Source organism: Anastrepha ludens, chromosome 4 (genome assembly GCF_028408465.1).
Source record: "Anastrepha ludens isolate Willacy chromosome 4, idAnaLude1.1, whole genome shotgun sequence".
In the NCBI taxonomy this organism is placed as follows: Eukaryota; Metazoa; Arthropoda; class Insecta; order Diptera; family Tephritidae; genus Anastrepha; species Anastrepha ludens.
In genome coordinates, this window is record NC_071500.1 from 6,722,917 (window position 1) to 6,735,872 (window position 12,956).

The 12,956-nt window shown below is 39.4% G+C and overlaps 1 protein-coding gene across 3 annotated transcripts in view; it reads right to left on the reverse strand.

The window, feature by feature from the left end:
- LOC128862430 (uncharacterized) overlaps positions 1-12,956 on the reverse strand; it is a 153,338-nt gene that overhangs the window by 113,809 nt on the left and 26,573 nt on the right. The window lies entirely within an intron of this gene.

Here is a 12,956-nt window from a genome sequence, read left to right on the forward strand (position 1 = left end):
CAGTTATGATTTCGAGGTTGAAAGAGACCTGGTATACTTAGGAACCAGCATTAACACCAATAACAATGCCAGCCTTGAAATCCAACGCAGAATCTCTCTTGCCAACAAGTGCTACCTTGGACTAAGTAGGCAAATGAGTAGTAAAGTTCTCCCTCGACGAACAAAACTAATACTCTACAAGGCTCTCATCATGCCCGTCCTAACGTAACGCAAGATTTTTGGACCTCGTACGTTGGCAACGGCGAATATCGCAGGCGATGGAACGATGAGCTGCATGAACTTTACGACGACATAGACATAGCGCAGCGAATAAAGATCCAGCACCTACGCTGGCTGGGTCATGTCGTCCGAATGGATACAAACGCTCCGGCTTTGAAAGTTTTCGATGCGATACCAGCTGGTGGTAGCAGAAGAAGAGGAAGGCCTCGTCTGCGTTGGAAAGATCAGGTGGAGAAGGACTTGGCTTCACTTGATGTGTCCAATTGGCGTCGGTTAGCACGAGAAAGAAACGACTTGTCCACTTTGTTAAACTCGACCAAAATCGCGTAAGCGGTTATCGCGCCAATTAAGAAGAAGAAGAAGAAGAAGAAGGTCGCCCCTTGGCAGGCAATGGCAAACCTCGGAGTGTATTTCTGCCATGAAAAACCTCTTCATAAAAACAATTTGACATTCGGAGTCGCCTTTAAACTGGAGACTCCACCTTTTGTGAAACAACATCAACACGCACACCACAAATACGAGGAGAAGCACCACCGAACACCCAAGAGAAGTGCACGCGCCAATTATTTTTAAATGTCGCGACTGTAAATAACAATTCAAAGGCCGCTTTTAACCACCTAGGGGTGATTATTGATAGGAGTTTAAACTTTAAAACACACCTAGAATATGCTGTGAAGAAAGCATCGGGTGTGTAGTCCTGTCTGCCACCAATAATGCCAAACTCCGGTGGCCCTAACAATAGAAAAAGAATCCTATATAGCAGAGTAGTTAGCTCGGTGCATCTCAGAGCACTCTGCCCAATAGATGGAGAAGAGGCAGACCATTTTCTATGCGTCTACTCGGTCTTCGCTCGAATTAGGCTTGATTGCTGTGACACTGATGTGTTAAGAAGCGACCACCTTGGCTCCTTGGCACCACAGGATCTACTCGCATTTCTTCGGAGATCGGGTAGATTAAAAGAATATTAAAAAGGGAACCCGAGTGCCGTACGACGGACTTAATGTTGACTGAGTGTTGTACTTGTTAGTTGTCCGAAAAAAAAAATTAATAGGACTATCAATAAGTTCGTGCGGTTTTACAACAGATGGCGTAACTTGATTATTATTCCATCGATCCACATTTCCAAACATTCATTGGAGAGCTACTGTCGTAAGGCACAAACGTCAGTATAAGTTTTTTATTTGAAGCGTAAACAACAATATTTTTACCACACTTGAAAATGTCGAATTTCGTGCCAAATAATGTGTTTTTGCGGGGAATTCTTCTTCATTATTTTAATATGAAGAAAAAAGCAGCCGAAAGTCATCGTATCTTGGTGGAAGTTTATGGTGAGCATGCTCTATCTGAGCGAACGTGCCAGAAGTGGTTTGCACGCTTTAAAAGTGGTGATTTTGGCTTGGAAGACGAAGAACGCGAGGGTGCGCCGCCAAAGTTCATGGATACCGAATTGGAGGAATTGCTCGATCAAGATCCGGCTCAAACGCAAGAAGAGGTTGCAAAAACTTTGGGAGTTGATCAATCAACCATTTCCAAACGTTTAAAAGCCATGGGAATGATCCGAAAGGTAGGCCATTGGGTGCCGTATGAATTGAAGCCAAGAGACGTTGAACGCCGTTTTATGGCATGCGAACAACTGCTTCAACGGCACAAAAGAAAGGGTTTTTTGCATCGAATTGTGACTGGCGATGAAAAGTGGGTCCATTACGACAATCCAAAACGTCGGGCAACGTATGGATACCCTGGCCATGCTTCAACATCGACGTCGGCGCAGAATATTCATGGCCTGAAGGTTATGCTGTGTATCTGGTGGGACCAGCTGGGTGTTGTGTATTATGAGCTACTGAAACCGAATGAAACGATTACGGGGGATGTCTACCGACGACAATTGATGCGTTTGAGCCGAGCACTGCGAGAAAAACGGCCGCAATACGCCGATAGACACGACAAAGTTATTTTGCAACATGACAATGCTCGGCCACATGTTGCACAAGTGGTCAAAACATACTTAGAAACGCTCAAATGGGATGTCCTACCCCACCCGCCGTATAGTCCAGACCTTGCGCCATCCGATTACTATCTCTTCCGATCGATGCAACATGGCCTGGCTGACCAGCACTTCCGTAATTACGATGAAGTCAAAAAATGGATCGATTCGTGGATTGCGGCAAAACCGACAGAATTTTTCACAAAGGGAATCCGTGAATTGCCAGAAAGATGGGAAAAAGTAGTAGTAAGCGATGGACAATATTTTGAATATTAAATTTGTAGCCATTTTACGTCAATAAAGTTTCAAATTTCGAAAAAAAACCGCACGAACTTATTGATAGTCCTATTATATAAAAAATTTGATATTGCAGCAAAAGAAAGGTGTCGTCCACTGGCAAGACTGGTAGAAGAGATCACTCAAGGCTAGATGGACGCCTGAGTTAATACCCATCCTTACGACGTGGTGAAAAAGGAACCATGAGAGAACAAACTACCACTTAACTCAATTCCTTTCACGTCATAGGATATTTCGACCAAACTACCCAATCTGCACGCAGAGGGAAGAAATATTAATTACGTACCTTGCCCAGAGTTGTTTGATAAACAGAATGCCGCGAACACTGCTGCTCGGCTTGCCGCAACTAATTAATGGCGCAATTTATATGTTGGACACTCGGCCATAATACTCGGTGTGGGTCCAACTAATCCTGTGGACTATTGCTTGGATGAATCATATTTTAATAGGTTATTTAGTAGTAGAATTCCACCTAGAGTGGATCGATAATATAGCTGGTCGAAAAGACTGCTTACAGTTCTTTACTGATGACTCAAAGCTTGACGATAAAGTTGGCTTGGCGTCTACTGTAAGAATCGAAAAGTAAGCAATTCAGCTTAATCACTATAGCCTATTTTGTGCGTCGATTCGTCGGTATGGATGAGACTGGGGTCTATCGCCATGATCGTGAAACAAAACAAGGGCATAGAGGGTGTTGTGAACCTGGTTCTTCGGCTCTGAAACGAGTTCGTGTCCAGAAATCGGTCAAGAAGAGATGCGAAAGGAGTTTTGTTTGTGAATTACTTTGCAAACTGGTAAAACAAAAAAATCTGAAATTCTTATTGGAAAGAATCCGTGAAAAAAGAGCCAGTGTGCAAACGAAAAAATTCTTTTCCATCAGTAAAATGCACCGTGCCACAAGAGCATTTTGATAAGGGCTAAAATCCATGAATTAGAGTTCGACTTGTGGGAGTCTTCCCTAGCGCCATTTATATGTTTTCAGGCCTAAACAAACCTATGCGCGGAAAGCGTTTTTCATCAAACGAGTGGAAGCTGTGGAAGCGTATTTTGCAGCCCCTCCAGATTCCTATTTCCGAGATGGAATTCACAAATTGGAATCTCCTCGGAAAAAGTGTCTTGATATTGTGGAAGACTATGCTGAATAATAAAGTTGGTGAACAAACTTTATGGATAGAAAAAGGATTAGCAGACCAGACTGGATTTTTTTGAGAAGTAAAGCCAATGTGAATAAAGCTAGTAAAAATTCCAGAACTGAAACACGACATTCAGATCGACATTGATGACCTCAATGCGTTAATGTGTGAGCAAGACATTGAAAATTTTAAATCGCGTTGGGCAGCCTGTAGACGAGCTCATGATGGACATTTAAATTAAGTCACTTTTCACATATAATTCTTAACCCTTTACTGCATGAATTAATAAGCGTTGAAAAAACACAAAAATTGTTTCACGGTGGAAATAGCTTTATTTAGTTATCAGTGAGAAATATTAAAAGAAATATAGTGAAGAAGTTAGGTACTTCGACTCCATGGATTTTTTTGTATTTTGTCAAAAAGTAAAGGGTTTTCCAATGACAGGTGTTATTGGTGAATGGATTGCGCTATCGAGAGATGATTAACGAGTTTTTATGACCGAAATTGGATGGTATTGATCTGGACAAAGTTTATTTTCAATAAGATATCACTACGTGCCACACAAGCAACGAAACCATTGATCTTTTACGGGAAAAGTTTCCGGCCCGCGAGGTGGTTAGTGGCTACTGGGGTATTCACCTGTAGAACCTGCGGTCACAGCTCAATAGGAAAGTGGAGCTCAGGTTGCACAAACTATTTATATGGTCGTAGAACTTTTCACATCTATACAGACGGCTCTAAAACTTTATACGGAAGCGGGTATTTCCTGCTCAAAAGTAGGGATAAGTCAGCCTATCAAGCTGCCAGCCCACAGCAGCATTTTCCAAGCAGAAGTTTTTGCTGTGGGGAGCTAGTCTACACAAGTACAAGAAAGACCTCAAGAATTAATATATGTAAACGCTCTCGCGAAAGGACTGCAGAACTATTATAGGTATGCTAACAGGTCATAATCTATTTACTGCGCATGCGTACAAGATAGGGATTGCTAACACGGACAAATGCAGGAAATGTAGAGAGGATGTTGAGGAACCCATAGAACACCTTCTGTGCGTTTGTCCGGCTAGAAAAGCGTTTAAAATGCCTGGGAGCCCCATTGTTTTAGGGTCTGCAGCACGTCTCAAAAGCGGATCTCCCAGCCATCATCCTACATGTTGTCTACTTTCGATATTCATAGAGGTCGGTCTCCATCTGGTATCGCTAGGGACCAAAAGGTCTATGCGTGACTTATTGCCAACCAGGCAAACCTAACCTAACCTACCCTTCCGAACCCTGTTATCTCTCGAAGAGGTGATCACAATTGGCCACCGAGATCTTGTGATTTAACACCTTGTGACTTGTTTCTTTGGGGCCACGTGAAAGAGAAGGTCTACGCCAACAGCCCAGTGGCGATTCAAGAGCTCAAAGATGGAATTCGTGAGGCTATCGAGGACATAGGGCAGCCACTTTGCAATTCGATTATGGAAAATTTCATGAAAAGGATATTGTCCTGTAAGCGTGGTCGTGGTTGTCATTTGCCTGATGTTATTTTCCACTATCAACGGCATACATTCCGCTTTATAATGAAAAAAAATGCGGTAATTTATATTAAAAAATAGCATTTTTTAATATCAAAGTAACATCTCTTACTGGAAAACCCTTTATTAACATTTCACCCTGTTATTGATTTTTGAAAATGAATCGCTCTCACTGCAATTGTACTTTTTCACCCACTTGCACAAAAGTGAGGTTCTTTCGGAATGTCATGAAATCATAGAAAATTTGTGTTGCCTTTTATTATTGCTTAATCTATATTTGATGGATTAAAATAGTTCGGATTATGTTAAAATACTTAATTGGGGAATAAAATTGAACCAAAATTGCAATACCATATCTGCGCCCAAATGCGGTAAAGGGCTAAGGGGGAACTCCACTGTGAACGCGTGAAAATTAAGCGATTTTCATGAATTGTTTTTTATAAGTAGGGATGATTATTTGAGGATCGGACAGATTATAATTTATTCAACATATACTCAATTATACTGACACAAATTTTTATTAAAAAATATTAAAAATTACAATTGTTATTAATGTTAATGCAATGGCGTCATTAAAAACTGATGCACCCTGGCGGCTATGATACAGCGGTGAAAAATCATCTGAAAAGCAATCATCAAAAAACCAAAAAAATTCTTAATTTATACATCAATGGCTATCGTCGTACGTGGCGGTTCCTTTTTTGAATTTTTATTTATTGTTTTTTTTTCTTTTTTGAGAAAATGGTGCAGATTTGAAAAATGAGTTTGTGTCTTTCCCTTGTTTTGTTTTCGCAAGGCTTGCAAAAAAAAATTAATTTTTGGAATTTTTAAAAACGCCTATGAACGACTGTAGCTAATACATGCACAAAAATTAAAAAAAAAAAGAATTTAAAATCGGTTCATAAGTTTTCGAGAAATCGAGGCCCCGTGTTCAGAAAAGTCGTTTTGAGAAAAACGCGTTTGAAGGTTTCATTGGTCGTTGTAACTCACTACCTGCACTTCTTGTATTGGGTATAACTTCGTCAGTTTTCAAGATTTTAAGTTAAAAATTGTCCTTTGTCATATTTTTGAATAAATCTACTTTAAGAAAATGCAAAAAAAAAGCTTTTTTTCACAGTGGTGTTCCCCCTTAATAGTCCTATACAAATAATGAATTTAGATAGTGAAACCCAAAATAATCTAAATTCTTACAAATTTTGCTTTAAAGAGGTTGTTCTGTTTTGAAAGACCCTTAGAGTCCCTTTCATTCCCTACAGCTCATCGTTTTTATTAGTTGTAGATTACGAAAAACCCAGAGTAAGTGTGAAAGATAAAAAAAATTAAACTTTATAAATTTTAATAAACCCAGAATTTGTTTTATGCATTCAATTTTTTTGCATTCAATTTATTGCCAAGGAAATAAAAAAATACCATTTATGCAGAAAAAAATCCAAAAACACTTTCTTGGCAAACTGTGTATTAGCACTTGGGGTGCTCTTAACGATAATCCGTTATAAGCATCTTATTACTTATTAATATTTCTATGTGCTTTTGTTGCTGGTGTTGCTTCATGTAATTACAAGAAAATTTATAAATTTACACACACCCACACGTATAATTTGCGTTAACCATCTTCGGCCAACCACATGATGCTACAAAGGCAAACTCGGCATAGCAAAATTACCACTACTCCATGTACATACCTATGTATGGTTGTACGCGCTAACCACCGCTGGCATCACCACATATCAACATTTAAAATCATCTCATTATTTTGCATACATTTGCACTTTTACTACTTGTCCATCACAACTACGCTGCGCATTCATTAAACTGACCTCAAACACTTGAAGCAAAATTACATTTTCGTTACGTCTGTCGGCGCTGACACCTCGCTACTCCAAGCGCTGAAGCCCTTTAGCAAATTCCATACACTTTAGCGCTCTTCAAAAATATATATATATATGTGTGTGTGTGTGTATGTTGACGACCACTTTAGTAACATGGAACTGTAAATTGAACAAAGTGAGTAATTATTCAGGCATTTGCGGCCGCCACATAATTTGCTACTCTGCCACCCACAGCGCACTCTGTTTCTGCTCACCCCGTATTGCCATTGAACCGCTGGTTGAAATACTTTCCCTCCGCTTTTTGCTTTTGTCTTTGTATGCATTTATTAATGCAATTTACGGTTTTTGTCAACTCGAAATGTTTGGCTGCCCAATGAGCGCGATTCCTATAAAAGAAAAAAAACAACAAATGAGTTCCATGAGTTTGAGTAGAGTTGCTCGCATGGCATGTTGACGGCGGATGACTGCTTGCAACTGCTGGCTCGTCACTTTTATCGCCCCCAACATCACTGCTTCATGCATAAATGTTTCGAATTAAAAGTTATTCCACGAAATGGTTCCAACAAACAGTTTTTGGGTAGTGCTAACTTCTCGGTTCCCAACGAAGGGTCGCAGAAAGGAATCATTGCTCAGAAATCGGCCACAAGCGAGTCATTTGCCCTCCATTGAATGCCGAATGAGTCATTTTGCTGCGCTTTGTCGGCTAACACACAAAAAACGCTGCATACTTCGCGGCGAATGTTGGGGTTTAGTTCATTTTGAGCAGAGCCGCTGAAAGTTTACTTTAGCAGGAAGCTTGGATGAAATCATTTCATTGCTGTGAGCGCCAAAATGTAAATGACACAGTTGTTCTTCCTTCGCGCTTCCTTTCCATGCCTTTTGCTCGATTTGGAAGCAAGCTAGTCATTAGTGCGCCCATGGGGGGAAAGCAACTAGTCATAAAAGCGTGGTCGAAAGGATCGCCGGTGCTAGTGTACTGTGTCATGAATATATGAATATATGTGCACTGGTTGATTAACATGAGCGCCAAGTGTCCACGAATGTTTGCTTTAATTTGCGTCCTTTCTGCTTCCCATTGTTGAAATGCATGTAGAGAATTATTTGCGCTAATGACTGTGGTATTTCGTCAAAGTTTTGGGATTATTCCGGCAATTACATATTTGTTTAACAAAAAGTGTTATTCTTGGGCTATGTAATCGCAGCGTGTGCCATCCTTTTGTTGTTTCGATGCTAAGTGGATCTGTCACACTAGGAATTTTTGTTTAAATTTGCTTTTAACAGTTGCCACTGGGGTGGGGAAGGTTAAGTTCATCGAGTTGGTTCAGCACGAGTTGTTATTCTACGGCGAGAGGTCTTTCAAGTTTTACATTTTTATGACTGATGTCTAAATTAGGTTATAAGGAAGCTCGCCACGGTAAGAGGGTTCATTTAAGCTCGTTCATTGTGCTGACAAAGTCCAATTTTTCATCTGCCTCCGACAGTGATGACAGAAAATGTCTCCGTCGACATACAATCATCTATTGATTTGGAAGGCTTGGATTGTTCACTGAAGATGCCTCCAGTGGCATAATTCGACTTCAACCTTTCTCATACACTGATGTTAATGATTTTTCTGCGGTTGATTCTTTAGCACATCCTCTGTTGTTAATCTTTAACTAATCTTTGTGATGCCATAAAATTGACTGAAATAAAAATGATATTTGCCACCAAAGGAATATTTCAAAGCTTTGCGCGACGGCAAAGCTTGGGCACATCATCACGGATAAACTACGTTTTGCTGCCCAGAGGATGATGCGTCCGGAGCAGCATGGCTTCTTTCCGTGCCGCTTGAAAGTGTCTAACTTAGCTGTATTTTCGGATGATTGTATCGCTGCCTTGCAACCAGGGTACCACATTGACACCGCTTAAACCGACTGCTCTAAAGCTTTTGATTGGGTTGCACTTGCACTACTAATTAAAAAATTAACCTGAATTGGCTTTTACTTAGCCCTCGTGAGTTGGATCACATCTTAGTTGTATTGTATTGTTGTCGTCGACAATCTCAGGTCTCTCCGCTCGTTGCTTGCTCTGGGATTCCGTAAGGTAGGAGTTCCGAGCCTATTGTTTTTTGCTTTGTTTATCAATGATATCAAGACAGCGGCAGAGAAAATGCCTCTCATCCTTCAAACAAGATTTACACAGTAGATCAGCGATGTAGCCTCTGATGCCCATACGTCGTCCCACAGATTGTGCCCTATTATTGGTCTTACCAAAGGTCGTGGTTTACTTCTTAGCTATTTCAGAAGAAATTTTGTTACCACCCTGCTCAAGCTCATTTCACCTCGCACAAATGCAACCCCAACATTAAACTTTGGCTAACGAGGTCACATGGAGAAGTGGACTTTTACCTGACCCAGTTCTTCAGTGATCGTGGCTGCTTCAAAACATGCTTAAGTTCAACCACGACGACATTCCCTATTGTGATTACCGTGATTAAAACATTATAGATGTTGACCACACCTTCTCCATCTGTTCGCGCTTTCGTTCTGCAAACGAAAACATACATAGAGTCTTTGGAGTACCACCTCCTTCGCCACCTCGAAAGAAGATTGGAATGCGCTATGCGACGTAGTGGCCGAGACTATGAAAGAGATAAGGTATCTAGAAAAACTGAGACTCAGCAGAGGCGGTTAATCGTCTTCCCTCTACGACAGGTAATACCGCATGATAGCGAGAGGTGATTGAAATAAACAGGCTTAGCCTGGTTTTTAGAACGCCACTTGAGGGTAGCGAGCTACCAAAACGCCTATGGAAAAAAATGCAGCTTCAACTTATATTCCTGGACAATTTTTGAAGAGGCGCGAGCGGTTTCTAAGACCTTTAGCGTAGCTCGGTTGTCACTACAGTCCCTGGTTTTAAGTCCGCGCCACCACAGCATATTATCCAGTTTACTATTTTAGGTATTGCAAAGACTTTCCATTGAAGGAACATTGCCATCATATCTAAAGCTGTAAAGCATCTGGAATTACTGTCCAAATACCAGCTCGCTCCAGTACCATTTTCAGCTTTGGAGCCGTCGGCGTAGAAAGCTCTTGACAAACTTCCCAAGAGAGCGGATCTCTCTATTGCTTCCCTGAAGGAAAACTAACGATGTATGATACTTTGTTCAAAAGATATTCCAGGTATGAGTCTATGCCTCTCACTTGATGCCAAAAAATAGACGGCACTGCTCTGACCACTTTTTAACAACTACGTACCAGCTTCGATCGCATTGCCATAATCCTTAGGAATGCAGTCACAGCATTGTTTTCAGCGTCTCCTGTTAGACTGAAATGCATTTAGAGTTTACTTAGGATTATAAGTTTTCTTAGCTTCAGAAGCTAGATATTTTTAATTGGTAGATAAGAAATTTGCCTTTCGATACTCTGATAACTAACAAAAGATTAAGTGAATAAAGAATTCGATGAAAGCGTAATTATTTTTTATTTTGTTGATCTGTAAAATAAACAACTTTTTTTGCCGGTGCGATTTTTATTATAAATTTCCTGAAAAAAGCAGAAAAAATTTTTTTTGTGTTTCTTTTATGATTTCATCTCCTATCCGAATCCGCGTCCAGTAACTAACACTTTTTTATCAACAGTTTCTTTAATTTTATTTCAACATTTATTCACGACAATTTCACGCATAATAAATGAAAATGCAACTAATTACTTTCAACTAAGTGGATATGTAGGTTTTTTCACATCTAGCGGATTATCAGAATTTAAAAGGGGAAAAACAAATTATAAAAACTGTTCGAACATTTAATATTTAAATTTAACAAATTCCTCGTTTTTGTTAGTAAATTCATGACGAACAAAAACTGCACGATGATTTGATGCACGCTTGCGAATCACTACTCAACAGGCCATACGAGCCAACAACATGAACTCATCGCACAACGTGCTCCTCGAGTATTTTAATCGGTTTCCAATTCACATATTCGGAATTACTAAAAATCATTGTGACAAGCCCCATTGGGGGTAGCATGCTTCAAAATCAAAGAATAGAGCTGAATAAGTGGAAGAATGATAACGAAATCGATGCAAATATTAAATGGATAGCATCCCCAATGTCATGTCCGATTGAATATGGCGGCGGCAGTGAAGGCTGCAGTGGCGAGGTGAATAGAAAAAGTACTGAGGAAAAGTAAAGCAGTTGGGGCGAGAAGAGTTGTGAAAAGTGAGCTGATTTTCTGCACAAAAAATAGTTAACTTAATGCAGTCCAATCACAGCTTTTAGGTAGTCAATACATAACTGCGGCTGATTATTCGGGTTTCAAAATTCAATTTTAATATCTCTAAACTTTGTTCAAGCGAAAAGCGATCCATTTTGTGAATGTAGCATAAACAAAATCTCTGATACCCCAGAAGGTTTTTCAACCTTTTTTGCATGTATTTCTTGTTTTCTTCAATGCATAATTCCTGAGGAATGTTGTGTCGAAACTTCAAGTAGATAGCCGCAAAATTGACGGAGTTACCAAAGACAGATTTTATTGGCGCGTACACCCTTTTTGGGTGTTTGGCCCAGCTCCTCCTCCTATTTGTGGTGTGCGTCTTGATGTTGTTCCACAAATGGAGGGACCTACAGTTTTAAGTCGATTCCGAATGGCAGATATTTTTATGTGGAGCTTTTTCATGGCAGAAATACACTCGGAGGTTTGCCATTGCCTGCCGAGGGGCGACCACTATTAGAAAAATGTTTTTATTAATTTTGGTGTGTCACTGAGATTCGAACCTACGTTCTCTCTGTGAATTCCAAATGGTAGTCACGCACCAACCCGTTCGGTTACGGCGGCCGCCGTACACTTACTTGACTTTGATTATTTTTTCCTAAAAGTTGTCTTTTTTTAAACTTAATATTTATACATTTCACTTAAACATGCACAGTATAACTCAAACTCTAATGGAAACCTTATTTTTCACAAATTTCACCAGGTATCCCTGGAACATTTTTAACACTTTTTACTGCATGAATTAAAAAGCGTTGAAAAACAGCAATTGATAAGAGATATCAAAAGAAATATGATGAAAAAGTTTCAGAAAACAGTTAAAAAGCGGACAAAATTATTATCCGACGAGACAAATTTTTGTTTCTTTTTTTTTTTGTCAAAGAGTGCTTACGATTTACTCTGTTATGGTTTTTTGAAAATGAATCACGCGCACTTCAATTCTGCTTTTTCATCCACTTGCACAAAAGTGAGGTTATTTGGAAATGTCATAAAATCATAGACAACTTTTTGCGTTTCATTATTGCTAAATCTATATTTGATGAATTTTCAAAAAATCGATTTTTTTGCAGATTATTATTCTTTATCGTTTTAGGCGTTGTAAATGAAATAATTTATAAATAATTCTTTTTCATTTCTATTATTATTACTTCAAGCTGGGCATCCAGCTTGTAAAGCAATTGTTTTATTTCTGATTTCTTACATACTACGTACAAGCGTTTTTATAAGAATTTTAGTCAATGCAAACCAATAATAATTTTTCGGTGTTTACTTATGTAATATGATTCTAGCATTCACGCGCCGCACATAAAAGAATTACGTTAGCTATGTTTGCATTTAGTTTCAAGTGTAATGAACCTTTTAAAGAAATATGATATTATTTAAACGGCACAGCAAAGTGAATGCATAAGTGGACAATAAATTATTTTAAAACCAAAACAAAACAATAAATGTGTATGAATATTAATGTTAAGGAATATCCGACTTATAGTCATACTACAGCGTACTTCTGTGGAAGTCGATTGTAAAAATTCCCCGACGAGAGTTTGATGAGCACAGGTAGCTGTCCTTCGCTTGAAGCAGCTGGCCGTTAAACTCGTTTTTCTCTAAACTACTTTTTCCGGCACGGTCTGCATGCGAGTTATCGCACAGTTTTTAATATTTTCTGATGCGGTTTTTTTTAAAAGAGTTTCTCTATAGTTTGTCGCGCCGGATATTGGTTATTTCAATTAA